Raw genomic sequence first — 13,376 nt, 5'->3', positions numbered from 1 at the left:
CGTAGTGAAGGTGTCCTGGTCCAATCGCGGTACAAAAGGGGGAGGTGATGGACGGAGCATCAGAACCAATCAAACACTCACACCCAGTCAACAGATCCGGGTTTGATCCATCACCGTTCTTTAGCCCACTCTGCCACCCCAGTTCAGACATGGCCATATGCAAATCAGTCTGACCCTGTGCCTCATGGGAACAGTCCAGCCCGAACTGCCACGCCATGCCTTCCCTGGACCGGAAACAAGCTTCCTAGGACCGGTTTCTGGCATTTCAGCCGTCTTCAGCCAGGCTTGCTTGAATCCAGTGGCAAAGTGAGCAAGGGACTCACGTCTGAGCATACCCTGCCAACTTATGGCGAACAAAGCGGTACAAAAGGGGGAGGTGATGGACGGAGCCTCAGAACCAATCAAACACTCACACCCAGTCAACAGATCCGGGTTTGATCCATCACCGTTCTTTAGCCCACTCTGCCACCCCAGTTCAGACATGGCCATATGCACATCAGTCTGACCCTGGGCCTCATGGGAACAGTCCAGCCCGAACTGCCAAGCCATGCCTTCCCTGGACCGGAAACAAGCTTCCTAGGACCGGTTTCTGGCATTTCAGCCGTCTTCAGCCAGGCTTGCTTGAATCCAGTGGCAAAGTGAGCAAGGGACTCACGTCTGAGCATACCCTGCCAACTTATGGCGAACAAAGCCGTACAAAAGGGGGAGGTGATGGACGGAGCATCAGAACCAATCAAACACTCACACCCAGTCAACAGATCCGGGTTTGATCCATCACCGTTCTTTAGCCCACTCTGCCACCCCAGTTCAGACATGGCCATATGCAAATCAGTCTGACCCTGTGCCTCATGGGAACAGTCCAGCCCGAACTGCCAAGCCATGCCTTTCCTGGACCGGAAACAAGCTTCCTAGGACCGGTTTCTGGCATTTCAGCCATCTTCAGCCAGGCTTGCTTGAATCCAGTGGCAAAGTGAGCAAGGGACTCACGTCTGAGCATACCCTGCCAACTTATGGCGAACAAAGCGGTACAAAAGGGGGAGGTGATGGACGGAGCATCAGAACCAATCAAACACTCACACCCAGTCAACAGATCTGGGTTTGATCCATCACCGTTCTTTAGCCCACTCTGCCACCCCAGTTCAGACATGGCCATATGCAAATCAGTCTGACCCTGTGCCTCATGGGAACAGTCCAGCCCGAACTGCCAAGCCATGCCTTCCCTGGACCGGAAACAAGCTTCCTAGGACTGGTTTCTGGCATTTCAGCCGTCTTCAGCCAGCCTTGCTTGAATCCTGTGGCAAAGTGAGCAAGGGACTCACGTCTGAGCATACCCTGCCAACTTATGGCGAACAAAGCGGTACAAAAGGGGGAGGTGATGGACGGAGCATCAGAACCAATCAAACACTCACACCCAGTCAACAGATCCGGGTTTGATCCATCACCGTTCTTTAGCCCACTCTGCCACCCCAGTTCAGACATGGCCATATGCAAATCAGTCTGACCCTGTGCCTCATGGGAACAGTCCAGCCCGAACTGCCAAGCCATGCCTTCCCTGGACCGGAAACAAGCTTCCTAGGACCGGTTTCTGGCATTTCAGCCGTCTTCAGCCAGGCTTGCTTGAATCCAGTGGCAAAGTGAGCAAGGGACTCACGTCTGAGCATACCCTGCCAACTTATGGCGAACAAAGCGGTACAAAAGGGGGAGGTGATGGACGGAGCATCAGAACCAATCAAACACTCACACCCAGTCAACAGATCCGGGTTTGATCCATCACCGTTCTTTAGCCCACTCTGCCACCCCAGTTCAGACATGGCCATATGCATATCAGTCTGACCCTGTGCCTCATGGGAACAGTCCAGCCCGAACTGCCAAGCCATGCCTTCCCTGGACCGGAAACAAGCTTCCTAGGACCGGTTTCTGGCATTTCAGCCGTCTTCAGCCAGGCTTGCTTGAATCCAGTGGCAAAGTGAGCAAGGGACTCACGTCTGAGCATACCCTGCCAACTTATGGCGAACAAAGCGGTACAAAAGGGGGAGGTGATGGACGGAGCATCAGAACCAATCAAACACTCACACCCAGTCAACAGATCCGGGTTTGATCCATCACCGTTCTTTAGCCCACTCTGCCACCCCAGTTCAGACATGGCCATATGCAAATCAGTCTGACCCTGTGCCTCATGGGAACAGTCCAGCCCGAACTGCCAAGCCATGCCTTCCCTGGACCGGAAACAAGCTTCCTAGGACCGGTTTCTGGCATTTCAGCCGTCTTCAGCCAGGCTTGCTTGAATCCAGTGGCAAAGTGAGCAAGGGACTCACGTCTGAGCATACCCTGCCAACTTATGGCGAACAAAGCGGTACAAAAGGGGGGAGGTGATGCGGTCCAATCACAACACTCGATCAAATCTGCCGGAAGGGGTCTGAGCCCCTATAACAGGGGGTCTTCCTACCCTCTAAGGCCGCTAAGGCTAGGAACGTTAGCGGGTATGGAGGCCCAAAGTCACACACACCAAGGGGAACACGGACTGGTTTTAAAAAGCAGGCCCGCAACCCCCCCCCGCTCTTGTTAATTCCACCCCTCTACATCAGTGGCGCTTCTGCCCCCAGCTATCTCACCAGTGGCCCCACCACATTTTTTGCTAAATATATTGATATGTGGTAATCCTGCACACTGTTATTTCACTATGGCCACTATCGTCACAATGTGCTACCAGTGAGTGATGTTGCAGTCTCAGCGAAGAGGTCATGCATTGACTGGGCACGGAGTCTGTAGTCCCCTTCCTGAGAACGTGTGATGCTAAATGGTGTGAGCATAGTACAACGTTAGTGCTTTATGGGCAGAATGAGGACACTGGTGAAAAATGTCAGGAACACCCACAGCAAGGCGGTGGCACAGAGGGGCAACCTATGGGCCACGTGAGAAGCAGGTGACTCGTGAAGCTGTTACGGTTGGGCGATCTAAGGTATTTGCGTCAGATGCAGTGTCACACACAAGCGTGGAAATGTGAGTCGCACAATATGCTTGCACTGGTGCACAGCATGATAAACTGGAATGGGGCAGCAGCAGAGGACACACTGGTGAGCGCTCATGCACGTCGATCACACTTTTGGCCAGTGCAAGGAGCTAGCACTGTGAACGTTGCAAGACTACGGCAGACAGTATTTGAAGCCAGTGGGCAGTAAGAAATGCTGGTGCCAGCAAGCAGGTCATGGAACTGACACTGGTGGGCACTATGAGATGCTGTAAGTGGCACCAGCAGGCAGTATGAGAGGCTGACACCGGTAGGCAGTACGAGATGCTGTCAATAGCACCAGCGGGCAGTATGAGAGGCTGACACCGGTAGTAGGCAGTATGAGATGCTGTCAATAGCACCAGTGGGCCGTGTAAAAACTGACACTGGTGGGCACTGGGAGATGCTGGCCGACTTTTATTTCCAGAATTTTCTTGTTCTGGGTTTAAGGACAGCGAACAGAATTTTAACAGCCAAATCGGCTACCTGCAAAAGTTTCAAAAACATGCGACAAAATCATTCCCGAAAGGGTAATAATTTTTAAGTGCGCGCATTCATAATTTAATGTTAATGTTCACCCTATTTATTTAGTCGCATGGCATGCGTTTATTTCTTGCACTATTCCTGTACCATGATTGGCATAATTAAGCGAGGGAATGAAAGGGGGCCATTATTTTACATATCACCGGTAAACAATGGCGAGGGAAGGAGAAGGGGGTTGTGGCGGACTGGTATGTATGTGTTTTTCAAGTTCTCGGTAATCCACTGGAGGCTGTTCTATAAATGATTATTGAAGGGATGCAAGCTAGCCTATAATTACAGGAAAGAAAGTGGCAGCTCTGGCATTTCATAACTATGTGTCATTGAAAACAAAAAGTGCTTTGTGAGTTTGTCACCAATGATAATTTAGATAGAGGCTCATTACTGAACATCACAACACTTTAAAAACCTTTCGCCTTCATGCTGGAGAAGAAAGGACTATTTTAATGGCGAGGTTCTTTTGTGTTCTCTTGAAAAATTCAATCAAGACAAAACGTCGTTGACTATTAGTGTAGTATACCGCCTGTATTCTAATGAGAGCGCATCGATAAATTGCATGTATCTTCAAGACTGGAACAAATCAATACAAACATGTTAGTGATGGTGGTGGCGTGATGGGGAGTTGTCTTGAAAAATATGCAGGACTGCTACAAAGGAGTGAGCACATTTTGTAGTTTCTGTTCACGAGAAAAAACATGCAAAGCGATCTGGTCTACAGTGTCTTTGTGGACGAAATTTTTTTTTTAAAGAGTTTCCATATTAGTAATAGAGAGCTTTTGCTATAGGTAGCAGGGGCAAAATAAGGTTTCTTTGTGCCATCAGTATGTGAAAATTGTCCCACCAGCTCCCAATTGGTTGTAAAGGACGAGATAATCTAGCTGCAATGTCACTTTACCTGCTGCACCATAGCTGCATGAGGACCATGGGGTTTGCCCTATACATTGCTTTATAGACATTCTAGGTCATGTGAACTCGGTAACGCTCTTGGTATTCAGTCTTTGTTGCAACCAATTGTTGGTTTAAATGTGTCTTTGATTTTGCAAGTCATGATTGTCAAATGGGCATGATTAATAAGTCACCAAACTTATTTCGGTGTTACAGGATAAGGGAAACAGCAGTATCAAATTAGAAGGGTAAAGATGAAGAAAATGAAGGATTTATGTGTAAACAGCAGGCAGGAAATGTATAGAATGTGTTACCTTTCCATACTGCCATCATAGCTATGGGCAAGATTCATTCAAACGCAGCAACACATTTAAAAGGCACTTTTCTCGGTGTATTTTTCCAGCACTAGGTCTCGGCAGTAGAAGTAATTGTTAATAAAGTGATAATATATGTCAGAGTTGCGTGTCGCGGCATCTTTTTCATTCCTTTTACCGTTCTGGTTAGCAGGGAAAGTGCGTAGTTTGATGCCGATGTATCCCGCACATTTCTTACTTACCCCCAGTTTCCAAACGTCCGTGTGGCGCGGCAGTAGACTACCACTGTTATAGTTTCCAGGCTTACTCTGTTTCCCATTACTGCACTGCGATAGTTTGTTCCGGGACGGCAAGGTGAAAAAAATAAGCAGATGTAGGTTTAGGAACAAAACATATGCATCTATTCAATATCACACGCAAATCACCCCCACCCCAGACCCCCCTCTTGCGCCCGGGCCCCTTGTGAACACGTAAAGCATCGCGGACCACCGGTTTCCAAGTCGTCCGATAGTTTGTCATCTCTTCGTACCATTTTCATCCTGAGTTCCTCTGGGGTATTGTGCAGAATTGTCAATAATTCATTCACAGTTTGTATTGTCGCACGGTGTGTTTTTCATTCTAAAGTTTATTTGACATTTCGTGAAACTAAGGTGTAAAAGCATCATTAGGGAGGTTGTTGGCATATTATAGAAAGACTGCAAGTTCGGGGAGACTTGAAATGTCAGCCAGATAAATATTTCTTAATGTTACTCCTGAGCCTGCATCACCCCTTACCAAGCGCATTTAAGGACCTTTATTCTAGTGACAGTCAATCAATAAAACGTGTTTGCCTATTTCATGTCATATCTCTTTCTTCACGTCCTCTCAGGTACTACTTATAGCAAGTAGTGTAAGTTTCTATACTACCTTGTCTCTTACAGGGTGCAGCAACAGTGTTTTTTAGGAGTCTTCTTTTTAAATCATATTGAAACTCTCTAATTTGAATTAAAAAAAGCATTAAAAATGCTTAAGTTGTTAAAAGCCCCTTACTACTGCTTTGCGACCAAGCTGCTGATAGAATTAGGATATCCACATGAACCTTCCTGCTTTCTCAAATTTGCTTGAAAATGCACCATTTGTCCACTCTTTTTTCAAATTTTTCACGGGGGGGGACCTCCCAAACCCCCGTAGGCTGGTACGGCTCGCTCTCTCGCTGCGGTGAAGTATGACAATTATTTTACGCCCTACCAATTTCAAATGTCACCAGCCGCCTCTGGACATAGTGTGTACGTGCACTAAATGGTGGTCCCTACTGTTCTCCCCATATGGACAAGACAACCTCTATGTACTTTGTCAACTGGGTCCTGGTGGTCTGAGGCCATTTAGATATGTTATGTTCCAAACTATTTTCTGCTCACACCATACTTCTTTTCCCCTTCTTTTGTTTTTGTGTTCAGAATAGTTTATTATATTTTTAGTAAACATATAGACAATACAACAAATAGTACAATAAAAGTACCAAATAGTAAAATGAAGATTATCAGCATCAATAACATTATAACAGGTACATTATAATATAATATCTTATAATATACTATTACAGAAAATGAAAAGGGATGGGGAAGAAACAATTATACATATGATATTAATAATCATAAGATATAACTACTAATAAATAGAAACCTTTTAAAATTATCTATAACAATCTTAACTTATAGAGAAATATCTTTTAAGAAGAAAAGTAGTTATCAATAGGTTTCCAGAATAAATGAAAAGAATTACAATTATGAATAACACCATTTAAAGATAAATGAGCTCCTCTTCTAGTAAAAATCACCCAAGACCACCAAACATGAACAGATAATAATGAAACATCTTTCCAACATGAGGTAATGGATTTTAAGGCTGCTGATAATAAGAAATTAAAAAGCTTACCTTCTAAGTCAATTAATTTATGAGAAAGAATAACAGATTTACAAATTATCAATTTGAATGATAAATCATCATGAATATTAAATATTTTTTTACTAACATCCCAAACTTCAGTCCAAAATTTAAAAATAGAAGGACAATCAAAAATCATATGTTTTAACGAACCAGTATATAAATTACAATGCCAACAAGTTGAAGTTGGAAGAAGTTTGGCTTTAAATAATTTCTGTGGGGACCATAAACAATTATATAAAATATATGAGTTTGTTTGATAAAGTGAAACAGGTAACCATCCTGAAATGCTATTAAGCCAAATAAATTTCCAAGTTTTGCAAGATAAAGATAAAGAAAGTTCATTATTCCAAAATGTCATAAGCGAAGTAAAATTGTCACCTTTAAATGTAATCATTTTTTTATACAATAGTGAAACAACATGAGGGAAGGTAGAAAGAGATTGAATATAAATTGCTAAATCTGATTTAACACTAGAAGGAATACAATTAGGAAATGAATCTAAAATAGAATTACATAACAATTCATATTTGGGCAAATCAGAGGAAGGTAAATTAGATTTCTCTTGTAGAACATCAAAAGAAATGAAAGCATTGTTATAATAAATGTATTTTAAGCAAAAAATACCAGCCTTAATCCAAGAATGCCAATATCTAACATTTTTTGTAAGTTTTATACTTGAATTATACCATAACGACATATCTTCAGTGATGGACATAGGTGATTGAAAGATTAAATCGACATTGTTTAAAATTAATTTAGTGGATTTCAAAATAACATATTTATTAAAAAATGTTGATTTATTGGACATTGTTAACAAAGAAGTTAGGGGAAACGGATTTACTAAACTCTTTTCTATAGAAATCCATATAGGGGGATTAATCAAATGAGAATGATTAAACCAAAGAGAACTTTGTTGTAATATTAAAGCTTTATGGTAACAAAGAAAGTCTGGTGCACCAAAGCCTCCATTACCTTTAGGTAATTTTAAATTTTTATAACTAATACGAGGTGCCTTATTACTCTAAAGAAACTTGGTTAGAAGCCGGTCTATATCTTTATACAATTTCATAGGATATTGAGTAGGGATTATGGCGGAGTAGAACATTTTTGGTGCTTATGTCATTTTTATGGATTCCATTTTTCCCCACCATGAAAGATGAAGTGGAGACCATTTAGATATTTTATCCTTGATATAGCTTAAAATAGACTCACAATTTAAAGATATTGTAGTTTTTATAGAAGATGAAAATAAACTGCCTAGATATTTAAACTTTTCCCTTTGCCAAATTATATCTTTCATAGGTAACATATCTGGGTTGCAATGAATATTAATAGGAAAGAACTCTGTTTTATTAGTATTTAACTTGTAACCGGAAAATATGGAATAAAATAAAATAATCTCAAATAAAGGAGGAAATGAGGAAATAGGATTACTAATAAATAAAAGTACATCATCTGCATAAACTAACATTTTAACAATAGCTCCTTTAATATTAAACCATTAATGACTTTACAATTCCTAATTGAAACAAGTAAGGGTTCAATTACGAGAAGAAAAAGGAGCGGGGAAGGGGACATCCTTGTCTTGTACCTCTGAAAAGGGAGAACTAGTTTGAAGTTTGGCCATTAATAAACAAACGAGCTGTAGGGCTAGAATAAAGAGCAGATATCATACGAATAAATACGTCTCCAAAATTAAATGCAAATAAAGTACGAAACAAAAATTGCCAATGAACTTTATCGAAGGCTTTTTCAGCATCTAATGCTAATACACCTACAGGTGTATGTATATTGGACCCTTGTTCTATATCATGTAATAATGTTCTTGTATTGTTAGCAGAATGTATATTTCTCATAAGCCCAGATTGATCTGGTTGAATTATACCATCTAAAACATAGGTCAATCTAGTAGAAAGTATTTTAGCATAGAACTTACAATCTTGATTTAATAAAGAAATAGGATGGTAATTTGAAACAAGTGACGGATCCTTATTAGGTTTAGGTAATACAACAATTAACGCTTCCGTAAAAGAACCAGTAACAGTGATTGTGGAAGGGGGCATGGCTTAGGCACTGATGAGTACGGTCGCGTGAGCTGAGAGCTCCGCGCCGACCCCATGATTTCTCCTGCAAGGACGCCGGCTTGTTGTCCTGGCGGTTTCGGAGGGGGGCCCCCCTCGCGGCGAGGACCCACGAAGTGTGTGGGCTGAGAACTGGCTGCCCCGTGCCGAGATCGGCGACTACGGAGAAGACGGCCGCGAAATAGGAGAGCCGCGTAGCAGCAAAAGCGATGACTGGAGACGGCCGCTGAGAAGTCCCGCATGCAGCGCAGCCCGGTGAATGTCCGTTGCTGGCTCCCGGGAAGTGTTGGATGGATCGGTGATGACCGGCAGCAGAGCCTGACTTCTCCGACGGCAGTGAGAGGCGGGGCCGCAGCGAAGACAAACCTTCCGGGGTGATTGCTCGCAGCGCCGCTGAGAATGAGGCGGCTACCCCCACTGGTATAGTTCTTGGAGGAGGCAGTGGGTGAAGAGCGCGGCCGGTCGACAGAATCAAAAGCAACCCCCCCAGTTCGGAGTCACAGTGACAGGAAAGTGAGTGCTGAATCTAGCTTTCAAGAGGTCAAGAACGATATGGATGATCCAACTGTTAAAAAAGATATTGCTTTTGTCCAGTCGATTCACAATTAGATCGCAAATGAGTCAATAAATGAGAAAGGTGAGATCAGTATTGGCTGCAAATCTAAACTTCACGGAGGTGGCCGAGTTGGAGCCCCTGCTGAGAGAAGTTCTTACTTTGTGGGCAGACGCGGCAGCCCTGGCGGCATACAGGGGAGACCCCGGCAGTGCTGCTTATTGGTGCAAAGGTGCCTGTTTGATCGAGGTGCTTGACTCCCATGTGCTCCCCCAGGAGGTGGCCTTCTTGGATGGGCGTGTCCTGAGGCTTGCTTTTGGGTCCGGCACGGGCGGAAGGAGCCGGATGGATACTGCTGCATTGCCGGTGGACCCCCTGAGGCAGATCAATACATCCTGAAACTGCATTGTATATACTAAGAGCCGGAGTATTTGCAGGGTGACCCGGTTGGAGGCCCTTCAGGTGTCCGCTGGGCAGTGAAGTGCACTCGGTGCCCCATAACTGCATGTAAATAGAGTGCATAGATGCAGATGGTGGGCGCTGGTCCAACACTGGGACTGAACTTACTGCCATTGAGGGTGCCCGCCACGGCCCACGTACGTCAGAGGGGGTAGGAGCTATCGCCGCGCAGTGGTGATATCGGCAGCCGACCAGGGGAGTGACGACGACCTGGCGTCAAGTCTCCACGGGGAGAGGCGTGGATGCAGCCGCCTGCGATGATGGATGGGCGTCGGTGAAGAGCCCTGACGGCAGAACTTACTGGCGACGAGAACTGGCCTACGTGGAGCTGAGGAGCTGATGGACAGAAGGTGAGGCTTTTCCCCATTGGCGGTGGAATAGCTGTCATAGAGGGCCCAAACTTTGTCTGTGACAGCCCCGTGTACTTTGCTGTGGGAAACCCTGGTGCAGCACTGCGGTGTCTTGATGATGGGAATGACAGAACTGGTTGCCTGACCGGATGTGTAGCCGTCGCCCTACAACAGAGAAAAACCGGGACACCGCAGTGCAGTCCTGAGGCAGTATGGGTTGTTTTGGTCATCGAGGTATCCACAACAACGACAGACATACGACTATGGGGAAGCCACGTAGCAGGCAGGGAGGAGCGCAACCGGAACCGGACAGCGACGTGGGGGTGCAGAAAGTGCACGGAAAAGCAGAGTCGTCTTCAGAGGGGATGATGCAGCAACAGGTGGATCTGATTCTCCGAGCGATCACTGACACGAAAGAGGCGCTGCAACAGGACATTGCTCAAGTGTCGTTGGGGCTGGGACTCCTGCGAGCGGATCATGCGAAGCTGGTGGATAGGGTGAAGCAGACCGAGACCACTCTGGAAGCTCTGGAACCATCGCAGAAAGCACTAGATGTTCAAATGGGGGATGTTATTCATCGGATCTAAGCACTAGAGAAGAGGGCCGAGGATGCTGAAGGACGCAATAGACGGAACAATGTACGAGTGGTGGGCCTGCCGGAAGGTATTGAAGATGGAAGTATGCTTGATTATCTGGAGAACTGGTTCCATAGCAAAGTGGCCCAGGAGGGTTTAATACTGTTTTACACGTTGGAACGGGCACGCAGGCGCCTAGGAGACCCCCCAGACCTGTAGTGGCCTGCTGGAGCAGAGTTTTCTATTGAAAATTTATTGAGATTTAAACTCCAGTTTATGTTTATATGTCATAATTAAAATTACTGATAAATTAATTGTGAAACATTAATGTTGTTTAAAGTTTCTGACTAACCAACATTACTAATGAAAGAATTACACGCGGGAATGCATTTATGTTGCTTTATTAATACGTTAACTAAATTGGTGAGCAAATTAATTAAATAAGTGTCGCAAAAGTGCTATTTGTTTCGTGTTTGCGCTTTTAAATAACGTGCTTTAATGCTTTTATATGTCGCAGGTGGCTAGTTAATTACATACACATAAGGGTATAAGTGGGAATTAACACTGTTTAATCATTACGATGTAGTAATGTTGTTTTGTATTTCTTTTAATTAAGATGGTCCGTTTTGGCCTAATCCAAGATGGCCGATATTTACTGCCTGCATTTGAGTTGCTGAAAAATGAAGAGAGGCCTCGCTGAATATGGTTAGAAACCACCTGACTTCGGCCTCTGTCTGTATTAAAAGTTTCCGTGAGGACAGCAGCTCCAGGCATGCTGCCAGTTGCCCTTGGAGAAGAATAAAGCCACAATGAACTCTGATAAACTTGCGGTGGCTTCACTATGATTCCGAGGAAGAGCATTCATGGATGTAACATTTTCTAGCTTGAGCTTCCTTCTTCCGTGTTTTTATTTTTGTGATTTTTGTGAGCGGAGGTTTTTCTAAATGTTGCGAGTCAACATCCTTTCCTGCTCGCTCTGCTCAGCGGCTCAACGGACGTTTAGAGTTTGTTTGTTACTTTTAATTTGTTATTTTCACTATAAATATGTTAGACTAGAGAGGGTCTAAGGCCACTTCTTCCCGAACCTATGCTCGTGAGGATCAACGCTGATTGAGAGGACGGCGACTCGGGAGACTTTACTGAGAGACCTGTCCTGACCCAAATGACACTTAGCTAGAATAGGTAACTATGAGAATAATGATTTCACTATTGATTGATTTTCCTTTGAACTAATTTTGATAAAAAGATAACCTTTGTTTGAATTCCAGTTTCGGGTGGTTATTTCTTTGTCATTTATTGAGTTTCAAATGTATTTCCTATGTTTAAAATCATGACTCAGGACAATTTCTTTAGGTTGCATTGACCTCGTTTAGACGCAGATTGTTTAGGTTTCTCCTATATATTCAGTGTGGATAGAGTAATAGAATGAATGTAAGTGTGATGGGCCCTAGCGTATGATGAGTGCATGTGCGCATGACTGTGAAATTACTCTGTCCGTGGAAGTAGGGAGAATTTATATGTTCCGATCTGCAGCAGTTTCCTGGTAGCAGTATGATGGTTTGATTATTGTCTTGATCTGATAGATTGCTTGTACATAGGCTTTTTGATTCATTGATTCATTGATTGATGTTGGTATATGTACTAATACTATATGTTGAGGTCGTCGTATTGAGTTCTATGTAGTGTGTACGGCTTCTGGAACATAGGGAGCTGGTGACGGTTCCGTAGTAGGGCAGAGGGAAGTGAGTGCTGCTCTCGGGAAAGACGGGATTGTTGGCCCTGTACGTATGCGGGGAAAAAGGTGTGACAATTGAAGTTGCGCGTCACATTGTCTGGGTTCGGAATCAGTGACATCGTCGTGTGTTACTATTAGAGACATATTTTCAGTATAAGAGGAGTGTGTATGGTAGTGAAGGTTATCTGTGAAAATCTGGTCTTAAGTCCCAGGGATCCGTAAGGTTTGCCGTTAAAGCTTATCGCTGGAGAAGTAATAGGTATTCTCTGAGATTGTCTGAAGGACTGGGCAGAGGTAAGCGCTGCTTGGTTAACATGTGTTATAATTCTGTAGTGGGACAGACTGTTCGCTGTTCTCGGGAAAGGCAGGATTCTGTGTGGATGTACTATATTTTCTAGTGTGAAAGTGCGTGAATGTATGAGCATTTAGTTGATTGTGAAACTCTTTGGAGCATTCCTGGAGGAAACAGTTATTGATGCATGTTAGAAGGGCAGAGTAGAGGGATGTGCTACTGTGTCAACGAAAGTAATTATTCCGTAGTGGAGCAGAGGTAAGCGCTGTTCTAGAGAGAAGCGGGATTCTAGTGAGAAAGAATTTTCTTTACTATTCTGTGGTTAGCGAAGCAGACAATGGAGATGTTTATATGTTGTAACTAATAGATTTTGTAGAATCTGAAACTAAGTCTACTGAGAAGGCTTTGTAAAGGAGGGGTAGACGAGTGACAGAAGACAGAGTAGAAGCGACTGCAGCGACTACTGACGTCATACAGACCGCGCTGTGATTGGGGAGTGGATTGGAACAGTGCTCGCGCTGTGATTAGTGCGTTGGTGTGAGCCGCGCAGGGATTGGAAGGAGTACAGGGTGACGTAGACGCCCCAGGATTGGTGCGTTAGTGTGAGTCGCGCTGTTATTGGACAAAAGATCGTACATTTGTGGAAAGGACTAGAGGGT

This window comes from Triturus cristatus, chromosome 11 (genome assembly GCF_964204655.1).
Source record: "Triturus cristatus chromosome 11, aTriCri1.1, whole genome shotgun sequence".
In the NCBI taxonomy this organism is placed as follows: Eukaryota; Metazoa; Chordata; class Amphibia; order Caudata; family Salamandridae; genus Triturus; species Triturus cristatus.
This window is presented reverse-complemented; position numbering follows the sequence as displayed.